Raw genomic sequence first — 19,735 nt, 5'->3', positions numbered from 1 at the left:
AGTCTGTTGTGAATTCTTTTAGATGTTTTCTTAGGCAGGGTTGCTACCTAAGAAAGAGATCTGCTTAGAGTTCCAGATTCTGTTTTAGTGTGTTCAGGTGATTTTAAAACAACAACACAGAAATCCCATTGGGAAAACTTAACTGATGACAGGGAAGCAGGGAAGGAGCTCATGGGCCCAGCATCCAGACCTCTGCACTGCCAACTCCAGGGGGTGCTGTTTACTTGAGGTCTCCCCAGATGACTCTCCCTGGCATTCACAGCACACAAGCCTGAGGAACCAGAGAGCAAAGAACAAAAGATCTGAGCACAGGGAAGAGAAAGCAGATATTTAATACATGAAAATGTGCTCGTTCACTTGTAATTAGGTCAGTGCAAAGGAAATCTGCCAAAATAATACTTCACCTATCAGATCGGCAAAGGTTAAACTACAGACACACCCTCATTCCACGCTGGAATGACTGCATCTTTCCGACGGCTGGGCAGCACACATTCAGTCATAAATATGTTCCCTGTTGCTGATTCAAAACATGTCCAAGAATCTACCCTACAGGGGTGCTTGAAAACTTGAGAAGGGGCATAGAAATAAGGTGGAATTTTTTTTTTTAACGCTGAATGACATGTATCTTTATGAAGTAGGCAGGAGCCATAATACTATATTACATATCCCTGCCTTTACCAGTAAAAGTCATGGATATTTTACATCACACCACAATCGCTGTAGACACGTGAAATGGCAATTCCGTCTATTTGTACCCTGAAATCACAATCATTATTAGACCCACTGTGAGGCCTTCCTATTTAGTTGTAGGCCCTTTGTATTTTAAACCTTGTATATTCTGTTCGAACATTAAGTGGGTAAAATCTACTGCTTTAAAATACCTTCCTAGGCAATACCTCTTATATTAATATCCCCCTCTTCTTTGGACTTCAGCCCACTCAGTAGCAAAGCCTAGAAGGTTCTACCATGGCAGCTTCCAACTCTGAATCCCAATTAAAAACACTGTCAGCAACTTCCTTGGCCTTTGCTTTTCTTCGTATTGGCAATATTTTCCATTCCAGACATAAATCTTGGACACAGTAAGCACACTCTGCCCTGCTTTGCTTTCTTGAATCATAGGTCTTTACAACTAGCTTGGTACTGACTGGTGGGACTAGTCTTCAGTTTTACGACTTTATTTATTTAATTATTTGAGATTCTCATATACGTGTGCTGAATTTCCATCATTTCGACCTGTCCCCTCCCAGTTCCTCCCATGTTCCCAATTCTCTCTCAAATTCATGACCTCTTCTTCCCTATATGTATTCATTGCCTAGATACAACCCACTAGGAAGTTTTAAAGTGGTAGATTTAATTTAATTTACTAATGTTTGAACAGAATACATAAGGTTAAACACACACACACACAGCTGAGAACATTTGACACTGTTTTACTTGGGGTGTTCACTTGGGATTGTATAGCCTATCGGGGAACTCGTCCCAGGAGAAAGTTCATTCTTCCTCTCTCGTGAACAAATTAATTGCTTGTAGGTTTGCATCTAGGGGTGGGGCCTTGTGAGGTTTTCCCCGTTCCTCTTGGAATGTCAACTGGTGTCCTCATTGTGCTGGCCTTACTTAAGCAACAATAGTCTTGAAAGACACTGTCTCCCACCAGATGCCTTGGTCCTTTGACGCTTACAAGCTTTCTTCCTCCTCTCCCATAGTGTTTCCTGGCTGGTAGGGACCTGAACACTGTGTTGTAGATCTGTCAGTTGGGACCGGGCACCTCACGGCAAATCATTCTCTATAGTTTGACCGGTTGTGGATTTCTGTAATAATTCTCCAGCTGATACAAAGAGAAATGTCTTTGATGAGGGATGAGATTGGCACTACCAGTGGGCATAAAGATACATATTTAGAATACAATTACAAATTTTACCCATTTGGGAGAGTGCCAGTAACAGGGTATCCTCTAGGGTCCATGACCTCACCAGCCATGGGGAACTGGCTACCTTTTACAGTACTAGGCATGAACCCACTCCTAGTGAGTGGACCTTAATTCCAATTAGGCAGCTGTTGGGTACCCCAAATATGTAAGTGCCACTGTTGAACCCTTGAGGACATCTTGCCTTGAACAATTCTTTTGGTCACTAAAGAGCAGCATGTAAGAGGCACAAGTCAGCACTCCTTTCTCAAATATTAGTTTCTTGTCTTCTCATCATACATTTATTTTATTTTTATTTTGAAGCAGGCCTCTCTAAGCCTTTCCAGAACACACTATGTATAGCAGGCTATCCTAGAACTCACAGAGATCCACCTACCTCTGCCTTCAGGATTAAAAGCATGTGCCATCGTACCCAATATAATACATTTATTCTAGAATGGAGTCCTACCTATAGAAAGGGTACAGTTTAAATCTTGAGTTGTAAGTGTAGCCTAATTACTGTCTTTTGTAAGGGACATATTATTATGTTATCAGACCACTAAAATGTTTCCTCTTTTTAAACTCCCTTCAGGAATATCACACTTTCTAAAACATAGCCAAGTTTTACCACGATCCAAGTGGTGTCCTCTGTGGTCCAAAATCTTTGAAAAATGAAATGACGTTATAAGTAACGTTATAAGTAACGTCACAATTATTCAAGTTGCAAAACAACTTGATAAATGTTAGCAGCTTTATAGTAAGTGCAGACACTCCTTGCATGTAGTTTAGCACCTGGAAGGCAGCTTGGTATTTTGTTAGAGGCTAAAGTTTCTTGTAGAGTACACAACTCTATAGGATCTTGTCATACGAACACACAGGAACAGATCATTTAAAATTGGAATTTAATGCTGTTTTTATAGTAGACTCAGGGTTACATTTGAGTTCTCAATAGAAACCAACCTCTAAATTGTTTTTATATGAGAATGTGGGGTTTTGTTCTGTTTTGAATCTTGAACAGGATATGGAAATCTGGGGCAACTGCCAAGCCTGAGAGTCTCCATGCTGCAGGGCAGGGACTGCGGCTTCGGGCGCAGGGAAACTCAGGCTGCCACCAACTTCAGAAAGCTAGGATTGAGAGAGAGCAGGATAAAGGCTCCAACTATAGCTGAAGGACTATACCAGGAGTGAGTTTTGTGTGCATGGGGGGGCGAGCCTATGCATGCACGAAGGTCAGATGACAAATACTGAGTGTCTTCTTTAACCACATTTCACCTTATTTTTGAAAGAGGGTCTCTCAGGTTTGGAAAGGCTATTTGGCCAATGAGCTCCAGGGAGCAACCTTTCTGCCTCCCCAGTACTGGGATTACAGTCACATGCTACCCAGCTTTGCTTTTTGGGGTATGGTGGGATCCAAATTCAAGTCCTTATACTCCAGAGCAAACACTTTACCAGCGGAGCCATCCCCCGAGCCCTGGTGAAGTCTTAGGAGATAGCTAGTTGACATTTCCAGTCCAGCTCCCACCCAAGACATTCCATGATAATGCTCCCCAAAAAAAGGGTAAAGAAGTCAAGATGCTACAACTCTCGACCCAGATTCTACAGAATCAAAGAGGGAGTTTGTTTTCGCTTGGTCTAGGAATCTGGAATAGGCACAGGAATCCGACAGATTTCTGGACAGATCTAGGCTCCCTATTGTTTAAGTATCTGAAATGACTTTAAGATACGATTCAATGTGTCAGCACCTACCTCCAGCACCTGCCGAAAAGGTCTTGATGGTCTCTGTGGAAGCGGCAGAGGAGGGAAATCCCAGAAGAAGTCTATTGGAATATATGACCTCTCTAGTACCTCAGAAATCTAACCACCTCAGATGGTATTGCTGATAGGGTTCTCGCAAGCATGTGGTCCCATTTACCAGGAGAGATTTGAGTGGAGTAAGGCTGAGAGTGAATTTTCTGCCATCAAATGAGCAAAAGTATAGAGTGTTTTAAATTTAGGGAAATGCTAATATTTATATACCATAAAAAACAAGTTGGTCTCCATACTTGCTACATTGAAAACATTTATACACAGGTATAACAGTCACTACCCTTGCACTACCACTACGTTCGTGGACACACACACAATCTCCTATCAGAACTGGACATGAGACTGGCTGGTGCCAGCTAGCTTCCCCACCCTTCCGTCCACACCCCTCAGTTATCGCGTGGCCTGAGACTTATCGTCTGCCTCTTAATGGCGAGTTTCTCTCATTTCCACTAAATTAATTCTGCAGAAAATCTTGAGGAGTGGCTATTTTGCTTGTAACTCAAGATTGCAGTTCCAGTCTCAAGATGTTCACAGCCCAGAGGAGCACAATGAACTGTGGTTAAAAAGAAATAGGTGTCTGGCGTGAGAGCAGAAGCCGGGCATTAGGAGGGAAGACGGGCAATAAAATCTGGGCTGGGTCGAGAAGCCAACTCAGAGGAAGTATGTACAAGGTAGTGATAACTCCGAAGATACTAAGGCATCGAAAAAAAATGGTAGCAGGAAGAACATTCCCGGAGGATGATCAGTCAGTGAGGAAGATGCTTGAGGAAGACATGAAAACTGTTTGACTCCCAAGCCACCGGGTTTGTCACTGTAGACATTTAAGTCATAAGGTATATATGCATATGCCACGCCCTTTTCTGCCCATGTCTAAATACTACGCTGGATATACTACTGTGGTACTTGCCTAATTGATTTCTAAACTCTTCTTTGTACTTTGGAATAGCCATCCTATATTGGTGGAATATCAGATCTAACAATTTATATCTATGCCCAGGTTAAGACTCACAATGTTTTTTTTTTCCTGAGACTTGTAGAAATGGAGCTGCGGGGCAGGCCTGCTTTTCTCCTCACCTGGCTCCCGCACGGCTAGCTTAGTCCCAGAAATAATAACACACAAGTTATATTCATTTAAGCACTGCCTGGCCCATTATCTCTTAGAGAGTTAGTTACTGACTAACTCTCATATCTTGATATTAACCCATTTCTAATAATCTGTAGCACCACGAGGTGGTGGCTTACCGGAAAAGATTTAGCATGTTTGACCTGGTGGCTGGCTCCATGGCGTCTGGCTCATAGCCCTCTTCCCAGCATTTTGTTCTGTTTACTCCGCCTACCTAATTTTCTGTCCTATCAAGGGCCCAAGGCAGTCTCTTTATTGACCAATGAAAATAACACAATAGACAGATAACCCTCCTCCATCAGAGACTCATGCATTAGCAGATAGATTTCCTTATGTGAGCATATTTGACATAAGATTTACTGCTTTCCAGTTGAAAACTAGATTACAAAATTACTTCATACGCAATCCGATTAGCTGTGCCTGAGAGGTTGCACAGAGGCCAGTGCAGGCCATGGCTTTTTGCAGGAAAACAGCTGTCTTTTCCAGACTCAATGCAGAATACCTTCCTCATGGTGAATTCTGATCCTGGGCTGATTGCTGCATGCAGATATGTTCTCCCCCTTCCCTTTCAAAGCCTCTCGTTTTAGGAGTCACCACGGGAACCATGCCATGTTCTCTGTGTACTTTCAACAACTCAACAACTATCCATTCCACCAGGAACAAAAAGGGGACATCATTCCTGTGGCCAGAAGAGGGCACCAGATCTCATTACAGATGGTTGTGAGCCACCATGTGGTTGCTGGGAATTGAACTCAGGATCTTTGGAAGAGCAAGCAGTGCTCTTAATCACTGAGCCATCTCTCCAGCCCCCTCATGAAATTATTTTTGTTACTGTTTCATAACTGTACTTTTGCTATTGTTATGAATCATAATATAAATATCTGTGTTTTCTGATGGTCTTAGGTGATGCCTGCTAAAGAGAGGTTGTTCAACCCCCCAAAGGGGTCACAACATACAGGTTGAGAACCACTGCATTAGAAGTTCATAAAATCTAGAAACGGAGTTTTCTTCTTTACCCAAGCCCAGGGACTACCTGGACTTTGTAGCTAATGTACCTTTAGTACACTGTCTTCATTACTATCATTAGTATTGAAACCAGTCTTTCCACAAGTAGGCCGAGCTTCCTTCATTTCCAGCTGGGAGATAAAAACACAAACCATTGGATTGTTTCTCTAGAACACTTCATTGTGAATTCATTTTACATACAATCATTAATCCTTAAAATGACTGTGGAAGGGAGGGAAGAGAGGGAAGATGGAAGGAAGAAAGAAATGAGACAGGGATTACATACTGGTTATTTTATGTAAACTTGACATAAGCTAAATGCCTCAGAAAGGCTGGAACCTCGATTGAGAAACTGTCTCCATTATATCTGGCTGTATGCAAACCAGGGGGCATTTTCTTTAGCGACTGATGTGGAAGGGCCCAGCCCATAGTGGATGGGGTCACCCCTTAACTGGTGGTCCTAGGTTCTATCAGAAAGTAGTCTTAGCACGCCAGGGGAACAAACCAGTAAGCAGCTCCCCTCCAAGGCCCTCTGCATCAGTTCCTGCCTCCAGGATCCTGCCTTGTTTTGGTTCCTGTCCTGTCTTCTTTCAGTGATTGACTGCAATGTGTAAGTGTGTGCCAAAATAAACCCTTTACCATCTAAGTTGCTTTAGTCGTGGTATTTCAACACAGCAATAGTAACCTTAACTAAGACAAAATTTGGTACCAGGAATGGGGTATTGCTGTGACAGACCTGGCCACGATGTGGACTTTGGAATAGAAAATCCATTGAGTGTTTAGAGTTCAGTGAGCTATTCTGTAGGAGCTTAGAATGTTGAGGGCAATGCAGATGATGGAGGCCTGGCTTGTCAAGTTCCTGAGAAAAGTATGAGAGTCGCTCAAGACACTATTAGGGGTGTCGCATATTTTGAGTTAAGAATTGGTGGTTCTGGTTAACTGGAGCTATGACTAACAAGACACCAGGACTACTGATGGGAAACGTTTGTTTTGCTGGAATAATCAATGCTGTTCATCCGGAGGTGAGAAATTCGTGATAATTAAGAGGAGACCAGCATCACTGAGGTGAAGTCTTCTGGGAGATGTTTCCTCAGAGTCAGCCTGTGGAAGCTGTGCTCCAGAGGTGGTCAAGGCCGTACCTCCTGTGGGCAGCTGAACTTGGTAGCATAAGACTCCCCCAGGTTATACTAACTTTGAAAGAATGAAGGGGTCGTGAAAAGCAGCAGAGGCTTGGCACAATGAGAGGACAGGGGAGGTCATCGGTGAAGGTATAGTCTCGGTAGCAGCGGAAGTCCCAGAATTGAAGGCATCGTTCAGAGAAGTTGAGGCTTGGCACCATGCAGAGAGCCTAGGAGAGGGTATTGGTGCAAGGGCAGCACAGTTTCAGCAGAAGATTTCAGCCAATACTCTGAGGTGCCTACCAAGACCAGCAGCTGTGGTTGAGTCGGAGCTGTGGAATCCTAGAAGAGAAGCCATGTGTAACGGAGAGGGTAGAGGCAGGGAAGGGACCCAAGCCCTTTGGAGGAGCCCAGAAAATTGCCAGTGGATCCCAGACATTGGACAGTGACTTTTTTTTTTTTTTTACACAATTGGAGTTGGTTTTGCTTTGATTTGTTTGTGATTGTGCCCTGGTTATTTTCTCTTGAAATACTAGAGTATTTACCTTACTTTTGATGTTATAGGAGCCCACAGTTGAGAAACTTGGATTTCTCCAAAGTTGAGAGACTTTGGATCTCTTTTAAAATAGACTGAAATTTTTAAGTGTTTAAACTTTTAAGACTGTGGGACTTTTAAATGAAAATATTTTATGTTGTAATATTAATTTATGATCTTGGGGATGAACAAGAAAGGAAAGGGTGTGACTTCACAGTGATGGGTTTGTGTGTCAAGTTGAAAGGAGGCCAGTTGTGCTGGATAGTTTTATGTCAACTTGACACACGCTAAAGGAATCAGAGAGGAGAGAGCCTCAATTTTAAAAAAAAAAAAAAAAGCCTCAATAAGATCAGGCTATATGCAAACCTGTAGGGCATTTTCTTAAGTAGTAATTGATGTGGTGAGACCAAGCACTGGGCTAGTGGTCCTGAGTTTGATAAGAAAGCAGTCTGAGCAAGCCATGGGGAGCAAGCCAGGAAGCAGCAGTACTCCATGGCGTCTACATCAGTTCCTGCCTCCAGGTTCCTGCCCTCTTTGAGTTCCTGTCCGGACTTCCTTCAGTGGTGGACTATGAAGTGGAAGCATAAACCAAACAAACCCTTTCCTTCCAAAGTTGCTTTGGTCATGATGTTTCCTCACAGCAATAAAAACCCTAAGACTGGAAAAAGAGGGACGGAGGGAGAGAGGAAAGAAAACTTTCACCCAGCTGCAACCCAGAAAACTGGAACCACCATGACTTCAAAGAGTATCTTTTGGAGCACGGTTTCATGTCTTGGTCACTCACCTTTGATCCGCAGTGCACTCACCCCTCAGTCACGCCCATCTGGCCGTGCTGTGGCAATGCTTAGACACAGCAGCATGGAAGAGATGGCTTGTTAGCTGTAGAGCACTGTGCAAATACTGTCTATTGACAAGTTCCCTGCTGACAGAAGACTGATTTCCTCTGTGTCTTTTTAATCCCTACTGCTCAAGACCATGGGACCAAGGAAAGGTGACTTCAAGGATAGAATATTAAGAAAGAGGTGTCTGGGGCTAGAGATAGTACACAGGAAAGTAGCACCCCCTGTTCCTGTTGGTGGATCTCAGAGCTTTTGTTGCTGCCACTTGGTGGCTTATCAAACCACCTTGTCCCACTAAACCCACAAAGACCAACAAAGTACTCATCTGCCCATTCACAAGAAGTTATGAAAGGAAATTAGGAATAGTTTTACATTTACCAATAAACTACAATCTCAAGGCATCAAGTCAAACCTTGGACCTGCTTTGAAGTGAGTATTCAAACCTTATCATTTATGGAAGTAATTCTTAAGTCCTAATGGTCATTCTTCTGCCTATATCCTACCAATCTCATCTAATACTGGAATCATAGTCTATTGTAAAAATGAGCATTATTTTAAGGCACATTTTAAAGAATATACATTGAAACATGGTTCTGCATATCTCTATTCCCAGTATGTGGGAAATGGAAGGAAGTGAGCCTGGGCTAGGCCTTGGCAAGTTCCAGACCAGCATGGGCTGCATAGAACAACAATGTCTCAAAACAAAACAAGGAAAACAAAGCTTATTGAATTAGTTTTGTGTGGAATATATATGACAAGGTTGTCCGTGTGTTAACATTTGTTGGAGTCACATGATGAGGAAGTGGGATTCTCTCATGCTATTTCTACACATGTGTATGCTCAGCTTTTCTCTCTACAAAGCTATTTTAACATTATAGGTATCCAGGAGAAAAAAACAACACTATTTCATATTCATGTTAAAGTCAAATAGTATATCAAAAAATACAGATCTTTGAGGCTTATCTATGGGTACTATGAACCATAATTTATCATAGTATCATTTCCTGCTGTTATTGTTGCCCCTATGTAACAGATGATACTAATAAACATTATGATAAGAAACACAAGATATATAGATTTTACCATTTATCCATCGTTTTTTCAACTAGATTGAGATGACTGGCTGTGGGAATCCCTTCCAGCTGTATCTGTTTGAATACTATTAGGAAGCCCTGGAATGCCTTTGTTAATCTATTTTTCAAATGCATATAGGTGATCAAAGGTAATTCTCAGGAATATGGATATGCTATGTACTACAAAGGGGCCTATGGATGTACTATGCAGTATAAAGGGGCCACGGAGACACTGTACAGTATAAAGGGATCTATGAATATGCTGTGCAGTATTAAGCAGGGTTAGATTTACAATGAAGACAATCTGCTTTTAACAGAGTGGCTCAGAAAGCCATATCTTTAGTCCATGAAACACATATGGCAGCCTTGGTATTATAAAGATATCAATCAATAACCAATTACAAGTGAGTCACAATTTGAGATAATATATCATTTTGTAAATAATTTACCACTTTATCTTCTAGTCAGGACATAGGCCCATTATGAGAAAGTTTATCTCGTAATAACATGGAAGAAGCAATTACAGTTTCTATGAAGGCAGTGACCCCTTCACGGACCACACTGAGGTGAAGCCGGGCAAGCTTTAAAATGCTCCCCTGGTGGTTTTTCTATTCTTACTTCCTTCAACGTCATTAAGATCATACATGAGGCTAAAAATGTCACATTCAGGAAGAAGAATGAGGTTAAAAAGAAAATTAAAATTTTTCTATATAATTGTTAAAATCTAACAGTCCTTATTCTTTTGCGGGGGTCTATCTGAATTCTCACCTCTGTGAGTACAAATTTGCAGACCTCGTTTCATACTCCCGAGGAAACTGCTCTTAGCATCACAGTGTTGCTCTTCTTAATAAAAACAAAATAGGAGCGTTTTGTTGGGTCTTCCCATACTGCCTTCAAACACACACCTTTGGGTCACATCAATATGGACACAGAGCCCAGTCCCCAGAGCTTGTAAGTCCCCTCCTCTGATGTTCCAAAAGAGCTTTTCTGTGCTGTCCTGGCGGCTGACACTCGACAGACAAAAGGTGCATGGCTTCTTCACCTGGCACAGGGTCTTCCAGGGGCAAATTACATCAGAAGTAGCTCCCAGAGGTTAACTCCTTTAAGAAAAATCTAAGGAGACGAAAAGAAACAGCAAGTTCTGTATCTGTCTCCAAAGGGGCTATCCATTCTGTTGAGGTTTTGATTATTATGAGCCAGCTTATCGCTCAAGGAGTGTTTAAAAATGTGAGTCAGTTTTGCCAAGATTTAAATGTTTCAGTAACATTTTGCATAACACTCAGGATCACATTTATTTAATCCTTAGACTAACATTTTTTTTCCTAAAACAAAGAAATAAATCAAAACCCCCAAAAGGAGTATTATTAACACTCTTCGTTAATAATAATTCCTTTAATGTATAACTTCATGGTCTTCACGGCTCTTCTAAATTAACAACCAAAAAGGCACTTTTGTGAAGTGACTGCCGTATCTAGTGACCAGAGTTGGACTGTTTGATTGGACACCGAAACAACACGAGCATGTGGGTACAGAAGGTATTATCCATCGTTCCTATGTTGTGGTTGGGAAGATGAATGCTCAGAGAGGTCAAAGGTTTGCCCGACAGCACAGAAAAAGTGACAAGCCTAGAGTCAAATTCATTTCCCTGGGCCCTGTCCCCGTTGCCCTCCTGACATACCTCACAGTTTGAGATAAGTACAAATGACGCTTGCCCTTGAATCATGGGTTCACCTTTGGAAAGTGCTTTTCTCCTGCATCCCCAGCTACCTGGCACCAGCCTCTGCCCAAGCTCTCGGAGTCATGATTAACAGGAAGGGAGCAGGTGGCCGCTTGGCCATCTGTCGTGCAGAAAAACTGGACGCTGCTTTCGAGTGAAGGGCTCCAAGGCTCAGGCTGGCCAGGATTTCTAAAACATAGAGAACACCAAATCCATCTCTGAAGCAAATGGCAAGCTAAATACCGAGCTCAGTACTTTGTCTTCCGAGTGAAAACACCACTCTCAAGATAATTAGTTGCTACTTTAAGAAAGGAGAACAACGCACGAGCGCTGTGTGCTAAAACTCTGGCCGACGCCATTATGGCCACTGAAGCAGGCGCGGGCAGCAGCTATCCAGAGTCTGCAGTTCTACACAGCTAGGTAATGCTTAAATAAATAACTGGTTCCCATCATACAACTCAGTGTTTAGCCAAGCCCACATGCACTGCTGCCAGCATTTCAAAGTCAACACTGGTATCTAAAATAAACACTGGCTGCCTAACACACGCTGGTACTTTCATAAAAAAAAGTGTTGTGAAACACCCGTTTGCCAACAGAAGTCCCCGGGGTGGGGAGGGGGGTTCCGACCGCCGTTGGTTATTCAGAACAGCAACGAGTCCCTAAAGATTTTTAAACTAATGAAGTCAACGATCTTTCTGTTGCTTATTTGTGGGCAGTTACTCTAACAGATCTAACTGTAAAGGAGCTGAAACCGGACCCGCTTTAAGTGAACATATCGGACCGCCACAGTTTTATAAGGAGCTGGCAAAGGTCGTGTGATTCTTGGGTCCGTGACAAAGGACTTCATTATCTCTGGTGATATCAGGAGCCGGGCTGACAGCTGAGAAGAGGAATCAGGCTTTTTCTATCAGTCAGCATGCTTTTCCACCATTCTGAAAGAAGACATTTTGTCACTCTTGCAGGCTGGGGCAGTTTGCTGCATATATATATATATATATATATATATATATATATATATATATATATATATATATTGCATATATAAAGTCCAGAACAAAGCCTGTCAGAAGCTTCACTCCTAAGATATGTAGAAACGTAGGAAATTCACAGAGAATTGTTTCCACTAGTCAGTCTCTACCAGACACTGTAACAGCTAGGATAAACTATAAATCCATTTCTATCTCCTTTTAAACTTGAAACTTCTTTGCTTGAAACTGCATCTGTAACGTTAAACTCGCACTCTTGGTCGACTGAGAATGTGGGACATTCAGGTTTTCGGTGTCATCCTTGAAAAGATCAGTGATGACTCAGTCCACCGGTCGGAACCATCCACGGGTCAGAACCGGCCTTTCGACCTTGCCTACTGCTGGAGAGTTCAAGCGCTGGGTACCACCTAGCATGCTGCCATTGTGTTGAGCCAGTGACGTTAAGGTGAAAGGTCATGGCAAGGGAAGCAAATGATGGTGTCTAAAGGAAGGAGTGAAAGCTAACAGGAAAACTGGGTGTGAGGAGCATCTCTTAACTTTACCAGTAGACTTCATCGCTCTAGCAAATGAGTCCATTCTCAGCGCCTTAATCATTTAATTCGGAGGTAAAGGTTGGTGCTCATGACGGAGCATGAAACATTATTGCCAGGATGACTAGCTATTTAGTTACCTTTTGTTTAATTGATTTTTATTGAGCTCTACATTTTTCTCTGCTCCCCTCCCTGCCTCTCCCCTCCTTCCTTCAACCCTCCTCCCAACACACCTCAAGATAGAATCAAAGGCATCATCTCTTCCTCTTCACTTTTAATCAATGTTTAACTGATATTTAAAATTGTGCATTTTAACAAAATATCACGCAATCTTATGTGTGTGTATCTTTATGTAGATGCACAATCTACATATGTACATTATGGGTACACATGCATGTGTAGGCCAGTACTGGACGTCAGATGTCTTTCTCAGTTTCCCTCCTCATTCTTTTGAGACAGGATCTCTCCTTGAAACGAAAGCTCAGTGACTGGCTAGAATCGCTAGCCAGCGAGCCTCAGGAACCGCAGTCTCTGCCCTACAGTACTGACTATAGAGGAGCGCCAAAGCCCCCACTTTTTATGTGGGTTCTGAGGATAGAAATCAGAAAGGTGAATAGCAAGCCCTTTACTGAAACATCTCCCTAGACCCCATGTAATGTGTCCATTCATGCACGCGTACATTCAAGTTAGGTTGAGCCTGATTATCGCTTCAGACATTCTTCAAGTTTCTGGAAGATTCTGCTGTCACGGCAGCATCTCAGCAAGTAAGGTATGAGCAGCTCAGGCCTGCCCCGGCATTGCTAAACTGGAACAGGCTGGGAAGTATTTTTGGGAAGTTGGTATAAGGACTAACTTGCTAAGTGTCTGATAAAAGTCATTATAAAAATAGCATTTTTTTAGAAAGTTTCATAGTATACAACATTTTCATATAAATTAAATTTAAGCCAGATACTTATAAATCTTTGTATCTTGTACCTTAAATAATATTAATGCACATGATTTATACAGTAAAGGTATTGGGGGGACACCTTTTTTTATTTTCTTAAAGAAGTAAACAAACTATCTTTTTCCATTTTACATAACAATCCTACTCCCTCCCCTCCTCCCATTTCCTCCACCATCCCCCCAGTCCACCCCAGTACCTTCCTCAGCTCTCCTGATATGCAGAGGAAAAGGGTGAATGCGGCTTACATGCTCACAGTAAAGACTGTCAATAAATGAAATATTCCGGGAATTAAGATCATTGCAAAAGGAAACACAGACTGCATCTTCACAGAGCTGACCAAGAGGTGAGTGATAACCCACCCAGCGGGGCATCCCACTTTCTAGGCCCTAGGTACCAGGGCAAACCCGCGCCCCTACCACACCTGCAACAGCTTCTCTAGTCAGCCATCAGGCAAGCTTCCTGCAGGGAAGCTGCTCCAACACTCCCACCCTGTCTATAGGAACTTGTAAGCTACAAGTACCACTCTGCCCTTCCCCAACTCTCCTATCCCCTGAGACTTCAGAGGAACTGAAGCACAGGCTGCAGCCGCACAGAGCAGACCAAGAGACACTTGTCTTAGTGGCTCCCTGAGCCATAGACAGAAACACAATAGAGCAGACCAAGAACAGCTCCTAAAGGCACAGACAGCAACTGCAAGGATTGGACCAAGAGGTAGGACACTGATGGCACCAATTAGAGGAAGAGATGGATAGACGCCAAAGCAAGAATTCATTCAACAACTGAAAAAGAAGCATGGTAACACCAGAACCCAGTGGTCATTATACAGGAAGACTTAATCATCCTAACCCGGACGAAGCAGAAAACAATTTTAAATGTAACTTTATGAGGATGATGGAGACCTTTAAAGAGGAAATGAAAAATTCCCTTAAAGAAATGGAGGAAAGGATGAACAGAAAATTGGAAGAAATTAATAAATCTCTTAAGGAAAACCAATAAAAAAAAACTATCAAACAGGTGAAACAAACAGTTCTAACAGTCAAGAGTTGAAAACTGAAATAGAGGCAATAAAGAAACACAAAACAAGAGAATTCTGGAAATGGAAAATCTGGGTAAATGAACAGCAACTATAGATGCAAGCATAACCAACAAAATACAAGAGATGGAAGAGAGAATCTCAGGTGTTGAAGATACTATATTTGGTCAGAGATAATGTTAAATCCAAGAAATTCTTAACACAAAACATCCAGGAAATTTGGGACACCATGAAAAGACCAAACCTAAGAATAATAGGGATAGAAGAAGGAAAACTCCAACTCAAAGGAACAGAAAATATATTCAACAAAATCATAGAAGAAAACTTTCCCAACCTACAGAAGGATATCCCTATGAAGGTACAAGAAGCTTACAAAACACCAAATAAACTAGACCCCCCCCCAAAAAAAGTCCACTCACCACACAATAAACAAAACACAAAACATACAGAATAAAGAAAGAATATTAAGAGCTGCAAAGGAAAAAGGCCAAATAGCATATAAAGACAGACCTTTTGGAATTACACCCAACTTCTCAATAGAAACTATAAAGCCAGAAGATCCTGGTTACATATGCTACAGACACTAAGAGACCATAGATGCAAGCCCAGACTTCTATACCCAGCAAAGCTTTCAATCACTGATGAGGGGGAAAACAAGATATTCCATGACAAAACGGTTGGTGTGGGAACTACTTCTGTATTTTTGTTGCTTTTATTGGTTAATAAAGAAGCTGCTTTTGGCCAATGGCTTAACAGAATATAGCCAGGCTGGAAGATAGATAGATAGATAGATAGATAGATAGATAGATAGATAGATAGATAGAGATAGAGATATTGACATTCAGAGGGCCTAGTTTGGTTCCCTGTTGGCTCCTTCCCTGTCCAGCTGAAGAGAGAGAGAGAGAGAGAAAGAGAGAGAGAGAGAGAGAGAGAGAGAGAGAGAGAGAGAGAATAGGCCATTTCTTCCTTTTTTTTCAGGAAGAAAGCCATGTAGCTGCTAGTGGAGACAGATGTCTTGGAACCTTGCCAGTATGTCACAAGCCTCGTAGTAAAATATAAAATAATGGAAATGGGTTAATTTAAGATATAAGAGTTAGCCAGAAATATACTTAAGCTATTGGCCAAACAGTATTACAAATAATACAGTTTCTGAATGATTATTTTGAGTCAGACAAACAGGGAACGAACTATCAGCCTCCAAACTATAAATAATAGGGTGGGTGCCTGACCTGCCCTTGCCCTGTAGTCAGATTGATGACTATCTTAAATATCACCATAGGACCTTCATCCAGCAACTGGTGGAAGAGAGGCAGAGATCCACAGTGGAGCACTGGGCTGAGCTCCCACTCAGTTGAAGAGTGGGAGGAGTGAGAGTATGAGCAAAGAGATCAAGACCATGATGGGTACACCCACTGAAACAGCTTACCTGAGCTAATGGGAGCTCACCAACTCCAGCTGAACAGGAAAGGAACCAACAGAGAACCAAACTAGGCCCTCTGTATGTGGTTGACAGTAGTATGACTAGGGAAGACTGTGGGGCCACTGACTAGCAGTGGGACTAAGATTTATCCCTACTGCTTGTACTGACTTTTGGGGAACCCATTCTCCTTGGATGGATACCTTGCTCAGCCTGGGTATAGTAGGGAGGGCCTTGGTCCTTCCTCAGAGCGATGTGTCTTACCTTCTCTGAGGAGTGGATGGGGGCTGGGGAGGTGGAGGTAGTTGGAGGAGGGGAGGGAATGGGAGGAGGGGAGGGAGTGGGAACTGGGATTGGTATGTAAAATGAAAAAGGATAGTCTTTGTTTTTAAATAAAATAAAAATAATTAAAAAAATCATTGGAAAAAACTGTGGTAGGTACTACAAAGGAGATAAACATGGAGAGACTCTAAGAAGAACTGAGGAAGAGGTCCCACAGGTGCCGACTCTTCCAGTGGGAGTAGTTTAAACAGAGCCATCCACTGGAAGATATTGGGGCTAAACCTGGGTGGAGGGAACCTCCCAACCACAGACAGCCTGTGAAGACTCCAGGAGAGATAAGACTCATCACATTTGCATCTCCTTTGCAATGTGAGACCATACAACATTTCCCTAAAGATCCTATACCCTGCATTAAAGCAACTCAAAGTCAGTGAGTTGTGATGTAAATTCCAGTTTGTGCCAAAGAGGCTAGTTTACACCCATGTTCCTAGTGTCCCCTTGGGGTATAGCATTTATCCCAGACGCTTCGCCTTTTAAACACCAGTTATGTGGAAAACATGGGAAATTAAAGGAGCCTGTGCGTGTGTGTATGTGTTTGTGTGTGTGTGTGTGTGTGTGTGTGTGTGTGTGTAATGTATTCAGAAGTTAAATTAGTTGTTTTTGCAGTCATGATGGTAAAAACAATGTTTTTAAATCTATGGAGCAGAAGGATCCTTGGATTTGGTTGCCATGCACATGAAATATGGTCATGCTGGAATAAGCTATGCCAGTGTACCAAGGGAAATGCCAGCTGTGTTGCCCAAATCCCCTAGGATTTTAGCATACACAGAAATAAAAGAGCCATACTGCAGAGCTCTCATTATGATGTCATCTGTTTTGAAGCAAGAAAATGCTTACTCAGGTCAGACAGTATGTGCATTCCCTTAAGGCTGTCCCTTACTAACTGGATTTTTTTTTTGAAAAAAAAAATCAGCTCCTTAAAGAACTTATTTGCAAGTTAGTATAAGTGTTCTGTACATTTTTTGTAAATGTCTTTAAGTCTTTGCTGAATTGTATGCAAAACCACCTGAAAATTCTTTACCAAAAGAGTCAATGGTTAGGGTGCTCCAAAACTTCAGCTTTTAGTTTAAAAACAAAGTTTGCAGCCAAGAAGATAGTGAAATGACACCATACTTAAAAGCAAAGTATGGACTGAACAAAATAGATAATGGGAACTTAAATGTCTCATAAGACTTAATTTAAAATTGTTTTACTTAACTATACTGTATGTACATGGGTGGTTTGTCTGCATTTATGTCCGTGTACCATGTGTGTACACAGTGATCATAGAGGCCAGAAGAAGGCAGTGGATATCCTGGAACTATAGTTACAGACAGTTGTGAATCATTATGTGGGTGCTGGGAATAGAACCAGGTTCTCTCTCCAACCCCATAAGAGAATACAAGAGAATACACAGAGAAACTGTGACTCGAAAAACCAAAAATATATAATTTTAAAAGTCTGCTTATACTTTGGTCTATTTTGACTCATATGAAGAAATATTTGACACATTTATTTTTATGTAACTATTGTACAAAGATTTATAGATTATCTTATCAGCAGAGTTTTTCTGTCCCACAGCCACTCTCAAATATGTGTGTGTGTGTTTATATATAAATTATAAATGTAAATGTTTGGCCAATAGCTTAGGCTTATTACTAACTAGCTCTTACATTTTAAGTTAACCTATATTCCTCATTTATCAAATATGTGTGTGTGTTTATATAAATTATAAATGTTTGACCAATAGCTTAGGTTTATTACTAACTAGCTCTTACATTTTAAGTTAACCTATATTCCTCATTTATCCTCTGCAACATGGCAGTACCTTTATTAATGTGGAATGTTCATCTCCTGCTCCCTCTGCATCTGGCTGGTGACTCCAGACTCCACTCTACTTCCTCCCAGCATTCTCCTAATCTGGCTCTCCTACCTAACCTTATTCTGTTCAGTTATTGATCAGTCAGCTTCTTTATTAAACCAATCACACAGGGCAAAGGAATATTCCACAGCAGGGCTTACTAAATGTAGAAGACATAGTGAGTGACATCAGCAACGCAAACCCCAAAAAGGAATCACCAAGCTACATTGCAAGATGCATTGGGAAAAAATTAATTAGTTACATTACTTTGGATTCTATGTCAAAATAAAAGGCCTATTTTTGTGGCATCTGTGTTTGTTTAAGCATCCAAAATAATAGCATATTTAGGGGTTTTGATATTTTTTGGAATTTAAAAATCTTTATCAAAAGACACAAAAAAGGCATTACCTTGACATCATTTACATTTATATTTTTACATACTTGATTTAAAAAATCAAATTAGAGTTGAGCTTCTTATCTACTTAGAAATTTCCTCTGTGCTTATTCAGTATTGCAGACACCTTACTTTTTTAATTTTTTTCAATTTCAAATATAAGTAGCAAAAAGAGATTAATGTCAAGTTAAGTGTAAAATAAAAATTTGCAGCTGATTTCAGTTAATATAACTAAGATATGGGAAGTTAAAAGGCTCTGTTGATGTACTTTACAATCCTTAGACAATATATGTTATTAGAGCCTGAGAATATCTGTGAAATCTATGGGTTGGGAATAGTGGGGCATACAGCAGTCTCAGTACTAGGGAGGCAGAGGCAGAAGAAACAAAGGTTCAAGGTCACCCTCAGCTATGTAGTTTGTTTGAAGTAATAGAAGGCTCTGTCTCAATAAATAAATAAACCAAAAATAAGATGAACACAGAACAAAAAGTATATTACTATGTTCAAAGTTAATTATTCAAAAAAAATCAAAAAGAGTCGAGCAATGGTGGTGCACGCCTTTAATTCTAGCACTCAGGAGGCAGAGACAGGTGAGTCTCTGTGAATTTGAGACCAGCCTGGTCTACAGAGTGAGTTCCAGGACAGTTAGAGCTACATAAGGAGACCTTGTCTTGAAAAACAAACAAAAAGGATGTCCTCTCCCAGTTTCCCGTTCGAGCTGCCATGCCTCCTGCGAACTGCAATGGTCTCCTTGATGGTATAGGCTCTAGCCCTCTGCACCATAAGCCAGGGTGAACTCTTCTATTTAAAAAAGAAAAAAAAAGGCTTCCTTTTGTGAATATATATACACAATTTTGGCTTTAGAGGTCCCTTTACCTTTAACAATTGATTTGTTACAGAACTGCCTTGTGAGTTCATAATAAAAAAAAGCTAAATTGCCCTTTGGCAATGTTATCTGAACTGTATACTACAGTTCTGATTACTTTTCTGGTTTATTTTAGCATTGAAATAACTTGGCCTACATGATAAAATATGTAGTAGTCCTAGTTAGATCTGTATTTTACAAACAAACGACTTGAGCCTTGTATAAACAAGTCTAAGACTCGGGGATTTACTTTTTGACGCCCC

The 19,735-nt window shown here is 41.3% G+C and overlaps 1 long non-coding RNA gene across 1 annotated transcript; it reads right to left on the bottom strand.

Moving 5' to 3' along the window:
• Positions 1-5,996: 5,996 nt before the first annotated feature.
• On the bottom strand, positions 5,997-11,978 carry LOC146890129 (uncharacterized). The gene is made up of 2 exons (XR_015735728.1): positions 11,081-11,978; positions 5,997-7,297 (listed from the first exon to the last, which is right to left on the bottom strand). It is a non-coding gene; the product is annotated as an uncharacterized LOC146890129 (long non-coding RNA).
• Between the last annotated feature and the right edge of the window lie 7,757 nt (positions 11,979-19,735).

The sequence above is a fragment of the Myodes glareolus genome, chromosome 20 (genome assembly GCF_982192425.1).
Source record: "Myodes glareolus chromosome 20, mMyoGla1.1, whole genome shotgun sequence".
In the NCBI taxonomy this organism is placed as follows: domain Eukaryota; kingdom Metazoa; phylum Chordata; class Mammalia; order Rodentia; family Cricetidae; genus Myodes; species Myodes glareolus.
The sequence above is the reverse complement of the archived record's forward strand: the minus strand, read 5'-3'. Positions and strand labels throughout refer to the sequence as shown.